Source organism: Capsicum annuum, chromosome 9 (genome assembly GCF_002878395.1).
Source record: "Capsicum annuum cultivar UCD-10X-F1 chromosome 9, UCD10Xv1.1, whole genome shotgun sequence".
Classification (NCBI taxonomy): Eukaryota; Viridiplantae; Streptophyta; class Magnoliopsida; order Solanales; family Solanaceae; genus Capsicum; species Capsicum annuum.
Window position 1 is genome coordinate 132,053,009 of NC_061119.1, and position 9,768 is coordinate 132,062,776.

Below are 9,768 nucleotides of genomic sequence, written 5' to 3' on the forward strand. Positions count from 1 at the left end.
ATAACGTTATATTTATTCAATTCGGGTTCTAACGAGATATTATTCGGAGGCTTCTTACAGGGATTTTAACTTCGGTGTCTAGGTAGGCTAGGCTAGGCTTACCTTACCTTTAGATTGAGCTTACTTACTAAAATTGTGTATTATTATGCTAGTTTTGGATAAGTACATCTAGTTTCGAATCGTTTAATATATATAACGTGCCTTATTTATCCAGTTAGGACCTCATTCTAGTAAATTTTTGTATTGTATCTTTCAGTATGATATAGTATCTATCTCTTAAGGACGTTGAATTAAGTTGTGAAACCTTGGATTTTTCTCCTTTTTAATTAAGATGTGTGAATAGTTAACTAAATGTATTTTTGTTCTAGTTTAGGTTCAACGTACACTTTATTTTTGTCATCGATTGTGAATTTTTGTACCACTTTAGCATTGTTTATGGTATCGTTTGAATTTTAATATTATAGTTCAGTATGGTTACTATGAGTTTTGGTTCGAGTCTGGCATCTGGTTGTGATGGTTTGGAAACTTTGGTACTGATTATGGTTATTCCTGGAGTTGTGGTTCCACTGAGTTTCGGTTTGAGTACGACATTTGATTATGAGTTTTGTTGTATATCATATAGTGGTCTCTTTTTATTACCTACTCTTTTTGGTTTAAATCTGGCATATAGCCCCTTGTTGTTATCCATGACTACCGATTTAGACCCAGTGTCTGGCCTCTTATTACTACTCATTAGTTTTGGTTCAAGCCTAATGTACATCTCAATGACTACTATGATTTCTTTATATCGTCTCAGTTATGGATTATTTATGTTTATCATCTTTAATTACTTCTTGTGTCCCACCGACTTATGTGGGTACGATTGGATTAATAGTCTTCTTCAGTGTGTCTAGTGGGCTTATGGGACCCAGTTAGGCTATGTTTAATTTTTCAATTGCAAAGTGTTATTTATTTTCTGTAACTCTTATATTTATTCCTTTACCATATTTTTGTAGCTTGGTATTTGTTCAAATTTATATCCTTGTTTACTGTTCACTTAGATTACACCCTCGAATTGAATTTATACTTTTTCTATATTAAGATTAGTCGGTTGATGATGCGTACTGAGTACCCATTTCTTTAGTACTCATATGAAACTTCTATATCTTTTCTCTAATGTAGATCCGAGTACTACAAGTCGGAGTTGACATGGTTCCTACCTTTCAGTACTAATTCGGAGCAAGGTGAACTTATTGTCTCAAAGGATAATCCTCCTCAATCTATTCTAGTTTAGTCTTTTATACTCGAGATAGATTGTATATATTATGTATATTTTGTATTATGTCTAGTACTCTAGTTATCTTTTTGTAGTGGCTCTAGTATTGACCATACCAGGTCTTATGAGGGATTCATTTATATATCTACTCTTTTTTCTCTCTCTCATTTTAATATATTATACATGATTTCTTTATGTTTAGCACTTATCTTTGCTATTGTTATTGTTATATATAGTGTTTTTATGGTTTCCACCTATTATCCCGATACCTATCATTTCAGGTTACGGCTTGGCTTTCCTACTAATGGAATAAGGTAGGCGCCATCATGACGTAAGAAATCGAGTCATGACAGATTGGTATCAAGGCCTATGTTTTACTATGTTTCACTGGTATTGTTGGTACTAGAGCCGATGTTTAGTAGAGTCCTGCATATCGGTACAGTGACGTCTGTATACTATCTTCGAGAGGCTACGAAGCATTTTTATGAAAAAATCTCATTTTCATGCATTGTCAAAGTTGTTTTTTAATTTTTATTGGTTCACTCTTTACATAGATAGTTAGGATGCGAGGTTTGGGAGCCAAAGATTGGACTCCGAGCTCGCTGCTAGAGTTTTTGTTTGGGGTTGAGGTTGACCTAGAGGTCGGGGAAGGATACAACAATAGCTCATATTTAAGATCAGGCCACAGATCTATCATCTAATATTTTCATAGTTTCTGAGACTGAGAGAGCTCAAGATATTCCACCACAGTAGCAGGTGTGCCAAGAGGCAGCCCAAGCTCCAACCGATTTTATATATTCTATGGCTCTTCAGATTGTTAGTACAGTTATTGGGGTTAGTTGGCAGTCCACTGGCTGAAGAAGCTCAGCCAGCAGCACAGATTGGTATTGATTTAGAGGCACCACCAACACAGTAGTCCCATAGCCAGCAATAGCCTAACCAGTTATGTCTTTAGAGGAGCGAAAAATGTTTGGATGATTTTTTAAATTGACTCAATCCAGGTTTATCGGGACCCCAGGAGAGGATGCTAATAAGTTCCTATTAGTTTTGAGGAGCAATTGTGGAATTTGTGGTTTGTTATGATTCGAGGAGTGGACTTTGTTGCTTACTAGTTAGACACAGCAGCAAGGAGGTAATGGGGAGATTATCTTGATTCTTGGGCAGCTAGATCTCCACCAGTAACTTGGACTCAATTCTCTGAGGCTTTCATAGGGAAGTATATGCCTCAGAGCATGTGCAAGCATCTTTGGAATAAGTTTACAACATTTATATAGGGTTTTATGTCTGAAGCTAAGTATGAGGTGAGATTCCATGAGTTAGCCAGACACACCACTATGATTCTTCCTACGAAGTATGGGAGAATTCAATGTTTTTTTCATAGGATTAAAATTATCGCTTCATAGGGATACACAGAGTTTGGTGACTTAGGAAAGTTTTTTTTGAAATAGTTGAGCATTTTTACTCTATAGAGGAGATGGATCATGAGGCCTAAAAGGAAGCGATCTGAGTCTTCGTTATCATGGAAGTTATAATAGGATCCATAATGGTTCATAGTTCACAGGCCACACATTTCACAGTAGGTACCCCCAGCATCAAGGTCAGCCTATTCAACCAGTCCAGGCATCACTTTGGATATCAGATAGGGTTCAACCTAGTTATAATGGTTTCAATGGTTAGAGAAGCAGTTAGTTATAGAGGTGTGCTAAATTAGGATCGTCGAGTCAAGATGGTTATTTCAGATCCGCCAGACCTTTTAGATAGAGAAGGGTGCTGGGAGCATATTATAATTGTGGGGTTGTTGGTTACTTTTCCTGTGAGTGGCCTCAGTATAGGATAATTGAGCCTTCAGTCCTAAGGTAGGTAGGGGTGGGAGACAAAGTCATGAGCGTGGTCCTTAGGATTCTAGAGGTGGTCTACAGGGAGGTAGGATAGGTGGTCAGACAGGCACCTAGTCCAGTAGTAGACAGGGTCATTTATATGTTGTAGCACATAAACTAGAGACTGAGGCTTCTGATACTGTGTTCACTGGTATGATTTTTGTATGCCATCCACCACCTTTTGCTTTGTTTTATCTTGGTTCCATATTTTTATATGTTTCTATTTATTTTGTATTCCAATTGGGTTTGTGTTTTGAGTCTTTATCTATGCCATTGTATATAGATACCCTTGTGGGTGATTCTTTAGTGGTGGATCAGATATATAGATCTTGTTTGGTGACTGTTTGATAGTTTGATACTCAGATTGAACTCATTATCAAAGATGTGGTAGATTTTAATGTGATTTTAGACATGGATTGGCTATCTCCTTACTATGTGGTCTCAGATTGTTTTGCTAAGACCATTACTTTAGCCTTGCCTGACGTACCCCCAATTATGTTGTAGCATTCTTTTTGTTATGCATTGATAGGGATCATTTCTTATATTTGGGCTAGAATATTAATATCAAGGGGTTGTGAGTCATTTATTACATATGTTTGGGATATTAGTGCTGAGAGTCCATCACTTGACTTTGTCCCTCTTGTTCATCGGTTTTTTGACCTATTTCTGACCGACCTACCCCAGGCGTCATCCTGAGCATAATATAAAGATTATTATTGACCTTGAGCCAGGCACCCAACCTATTTTTATGGCTCTATACCATATGGCTCCTACTAAGCTTAATAAGATGAATAGTCAGCTTTAGTGTCTTCAGTATAAGAGTTGTATCAGTCCGAGTGTATCTCCTCGGGGTGATCCAGTTTAATTTATAAAGAAGAAAGATGGCTCTATGCGTATATGTATCAACTACAGGCAGTTGAATAAGGTGGTCATGAAGAACAAATATCCTATGCCTTGTATCAATGATTTTTTGGACTAGCTTCAGGGTGCAGCAATATTTTCTAAGATAGATATGATATTTGGTTACCATCAGTTGAGATTTAGGGTCGTGGACATCACTAAGTCAGCCTTCAAGATTTGTTACAAACATTATGATTTCCTGGTGATGTCTTTTGGGATGACCAATGCTCCAACAATTTTTATGGATCTAATGAATTATGAGTTCAGACTGTATTTGGACTTCTTTATGAAAGTATTTATTGATGACATTCTGGTTTATTCGAGGAGTATGGAGGAGCACGAGTGTCATTTGAGGACTGTGCTTCACACTCTGAAAGATCATCGACTTTATGTCAAGTTCTCAAAATATGAGTTCTGGCTTAAGTCTGTCTCTTCCTTGGGGCACGTAGTATCCAAAGATAGTATTATGGTAAACCCAACGAAGATTGAGGCTATCTATAGTTGGGCTAGGCCTATGTAACCTTATAACGTTCGCAGTTTTGTTTTGGTTGAAAGATTACTATAGGCAGTTCATCAAGGGTTTTTCTTCTATTGTAGCCCCTATGAATAGATTAACTAGGAAGGAAGTTTTGTTTCAGTGGTCTGCGGGTTGTGAGGCAAACTTTCTGAAGCTCAAGGATTTGCTTACTTTAGCTCCTATTCTGGCTCTTCTGGTTGAGGGAGAGGGTTTTACTATTTATTATAATATGTCTGGTGTTGGTTTAGGGCGTGTTATGATACACCAAGTCCATGTTATTGCATCTACATTAAAGCAGTAGGAGCTGCATGAGAATATCTACCCCACTCATGACTTGGAGTTGGTAGTGGTATTATTTGCACTTAGGATTCAGAGACATTATTTGTATGGGGTTCACTGTGATATATTTATTGATCACCGTAGTCTTCAATATATTATGACCCTTAAAGAGATTAATTCAAGGTAGCGCAGGTATATTAAATTACTGAAGAACAGTGATATCTCTATTCTCTACCATTCGGGCAAGGCAAAAGTGATAGTAGACACCTTGAGCCAGAAGTCAGTGAGTATGGGTAGCTTAGCCTTTATTTTAGTTTCTCAGCGGTTGTTGGATTTGGACATCTAGTCCTTAGATAACTTTAGGGTTTATCTAGATATTTCTGACCCTCAAAGGATCATTGCTAATGTTAAGGCTAGATCTACCTTATTAGAGAAAATTCACTGTCATTAGTTTGAGTATAGTAGTATTTGTATCATTTGAGAGAAGGCATTAAGAGGTAAGTCTCAGAGGGCTACCCTAAATTCTGAGAGTGACCTGAGGCTTTATATTCGTAGTTGTGTTTCATTGGAGATTTGATCCAATTGATTCTTTGTAAGGCTCATAGCTCCAGATACTCTATTCAGCCTTGGACAACTAAGATATATAAGGATTAGAGGTGGCATTACTGATTGAGTTGTATGTAGAGAGATATAGCAGGGTTCATGGCGTGATGTCTTTATTGTCAGCAGTTAAAAGTAAAGCATCAGAGACCTAGTGGATTGCTTCAGCAGCTACCTATTCCCAAGTGGAAGTGGGAGCGAGTTACTATAGATTTCGTAGGTGGGTTGCCTCGTACCTCCCATGGTTTTATAATATTTGGGTCATCGTGGATTGATTGACCAAGTCTGTACATTTTATACCCAACTTTGAGTTTTCTATAATGTCGAGAGGTTAACTCATGTTTATATTCAGGAAGTGGTTTGCTTACATGGTATACCCATGCCCATTATTTTAGATCGAGGCTCTCAGTTTAATTTTATCTTCTGGAGGACATTTCAAGAGGAATTGGGAACCCAAGTTGATCATAGCATCGCATTTCACACCCATACTAATGGGTAGTCAGATCAAACCATCCAAGTTTTGAAAGATATGCTCTGCGCTTACATGTTGGATTTTGGGGGTTTACTGGGACCAGCTTCTACCTTTGGCAGAGTTTACATACAAATAACAAATTTCATTTGAGTATTCATATCGCACCATTTGAGGCAGTATATGGTAGACAATATTGATCTCCTATTGGTTAGTTCGAGACTCCAAAGGATCGACCTCATGGCATCGATATATTTTGTGAGTCATTTGATCAGATTTGATGATTTAGGACAGACTACGAGCAGTATAGAGTAGAAAGAGTATCCATGCTTACCGTAGACATTATCCTTTGAGGTTTAGAGTTGGTGATAGGGTTTTTTTTCTGAGTATTGCCCATGAAGGGCGTGATGAGGTTTGGGAAGAGGGGTAATCTTAGCTCCAGATATATTGGACCCTTAGAGATTCTACAGACAATTTGAGAGGTAGCTTATGTATTGGCATTACCTCCTACCTTCTCAACTATTTACCTAATTTTGCACGTATTTATGTTTCTACAGTATATTCTAAATGAGTCACACGTGCTTCAGTAGGACTCGAATTAGTTGGATGAGAGGTTGGCATTTGTAGAGGAGCCAACATTTATTTTGGCCAGAGATGTCAGAGGCTTACACTCCGGGGACATTCAGTGGATAAGGTTCAATGGCCTCACCTTCCAATTGAGGAAGCTACTTAGGAGACCGAGCGTGATATGAGCACCTAGTGTCTCAACTTGTTTAAGACTTTGGGTATTCCTTATCCTTTACTTTAGTGAACAAAAGTCCTTTCAGCAATGGATGTTGTAGTGACCCTCACAGTTATTTTTCTGTATTTTTATATACTTTTAGTATCTATAGCTTTTCTATAACTACCACAAGTTATTTATGACTTGCTGGGTTAAACACCACAAACTTTGGCCCTTGCTAAAATTTTGGAGTCTCAAACTTTATGTGCATCATATGACTTACACCATACCACTTATATGTTGTGGGTACAGGTCAAGTTTGGTCAGTGTAACATTGGCCATGTTCTGTTCTTTGTATGAGAAGGAATCATACGAGTTGTATGTATATGATACGAGAAGCATAGTGTCAAACCATATGTTATTTAATGTCTAGCCTTAACATTCTGCGTAGGATACGACTTGAAGGGTTCTAGACATATGGTAGGTATAATTTAAGGAAAGGAGTTGTATGTTGGACAGAATATGATGTGCAATGTTCTGATCAAGGTACGAGTCGAGGGTACCACTCGTATGATATAGGTACGAGTGGAGAGTCCAAACCGTACCCTCTTGCGAGTCTACAGGTTTTAAGCTGAGTATATTATAGTCATTTCCCATCTCAAGACCTTAATACCCCATGCCTTATAACACTATTTGTTTGCTCATTCCTCAATTTTGAAGATTAAAACACTCTCATATACACTCTAAAAATTGGTTAAGTAGATTGGCTAGGGTTTCATCAAGGTGGCTATCTAAAGGCTTAAGGATCGAAATCTCTCTGTGAATCATCATAACTCAAGCATGTGACTCTTCTTTCATTGTTAGTTCATGAAAATCATGTTTTAAAGCTTTGTTTATGAATCATTAATGGTGGTTTTGAAAATCAATGTTGAGGGTTTGGTTGCATATTGTTGAGTATTTTTTACTCTTGGTTTACATTGTTAGTATACATGTTTTAATAATGGTTTTGCACATTAGGGTGCTTGATAATTGTGGTTTAAAAATTGGGTCATTGTTAACACTAAACTTGATGGTTTTTACTTTGGTTTTGGTCTTTGTATAGTGTGCCTTCAACCTATTTGTGAAAATGTCTATGAGAAGAATTTTATCACATGATGAATTATGTTTTGAACTAATGCTTGGCATAAGAATGTTAATGAATGTGAATTTCTTTGTAAAGTTCTTGATGACTATAAATTGAATTGAATTATGATTTGAACTAAGGCATTGGCCTATTAATGTAAATGGTTATAAATGCTTTCATGAAGGCCTTGTGGAACATAAATAGTTATGAATTGTAACCTTGGTGGTTTATTTTGCTAAATGGATTTGAGTCCCTAAATGTTGAATTGAATTGAGGTCTTTGTATAGACTATGGGTTCGAGTCCCAACTATCGAATGATAATGCTTATGGCATATTGTACGCTTGCAAGTGGGGTTGGTATGACGATACAACCGGGATACCTTTGGTAAGTAATTGGACTAATGGTTGTGCATATGTGTAAATGATATTTTAAATTGGCGTTAAAGTGGGATGTGTAGCCGGGTCGTGAAAGTGGAGTTTGAAGGACTCACACTGGAAACTGTGCTAGCCAGTGCGGATGTTTATATAACCGTGGGGTTTTAGTCCTTTGAATGGATATATGAATGGAAGGTTCGAGTCCCCCATACTGTATACATTGGTGCTTAAGTCACCTTGATTATGCCAGGAGGTTCGAGTCCCCCATAAAGTCATATACAGATATGGATATTCTCTGGTTTGTTTGGTTACACGCATTGGGGCCTTTCTAACTAGGGGAGAGTTGGGCCCATATACCTCATGGGTGCCTTGTTATTTGACGATTATGCTACACAACCCAATTTAATGCTTTTAAAGTTCATACTAAGCCTTTCTTCATATCCCGACACTATATATATATATATATGTATATATGTGATTGCCTATGATGATATGGCTTGATTTTGAATGATGGAATTATTTTATTCCTCTATCCTTGAGTTACATGCTAGCGTTCCAACCGCTAACCTTCTTCGAACGTTGTATCCCTACGAGATATAGGGACCAGAGCTTCTTCTTCATTTCATGTCTAATGACCAAGTATTCGAGTGGCTCATGAGTTGACATTGAAGTGGTAACCTTCCATAGTTAGGAAGGCATTCATTTCATGGTCTTTTTACTCTATGTCATAGACATTGTCAGACTTGAATTTTGGCTATTGTCGAGTGCATGTCCTAATATTTTATTGACTTTGGATTGTAGAGGCTTTGTGGATTACTGTAGACTTGGGTGTGATGGTTTAGTGTGTAGTGGTGGTAAATGGTTTAGACATTTTATGAGTTGTTACTCTTATATTGCTCTATCTTATTATAAGTACGGAATTCATTCGTCATTTGTGGTTGATATGTTGATCAGGTTAGGTAAAGGGGTGATCTTCGATCCATGTGGGACTTGAGAAACCCATCATGGCAAGGCCCTGGTTTAGGTTATGACGCTGGGACTGATAGTTTAGTTTTCGGGCGGTTCATTTGAAAATCATAGTATTACCAAATATATTGTGGAATACTTAATTTATATTAGCACTTGATAGAAATACAATTTATTACCCTTCTAAAATATTTTTGATAGGTATAAAATTCTTGAAGTTATGGTATATTTATATTACCTTATAATAGCTTTTGTAGTCTATTAATATTTTAACCGGAGATAGTAAATCAAGAAATATTAAAATATTATTATATAATAAAGGTTTTATTAGAAAATTTTCTCTTAATTATGGTATATTCAAAATATTGTAATTATGTTACGACGAACTTATGCAATACCCAAATAAGTATAAAACAGAGGAAAAAAGTAGTGTTGACACACCTTTCCATGTGGAACTTATGTAGAATGACACCAAATGGAAAGGTGTAATCATATTTATACTATAGTGTCAAGTCACTATAACATGAATATTAATAGACACTTTCTTATACAAATATCAAAATTCCTTCACATTTTTTAGTTTGAAAAAACAAATAATTTGTTTCTTTGTATCTTTTTCACAAAAGTTGTTATTGATGAAATTTTTATTCCATGCTTGATTTTGTCATGAAGTAAAACTTTTAAGA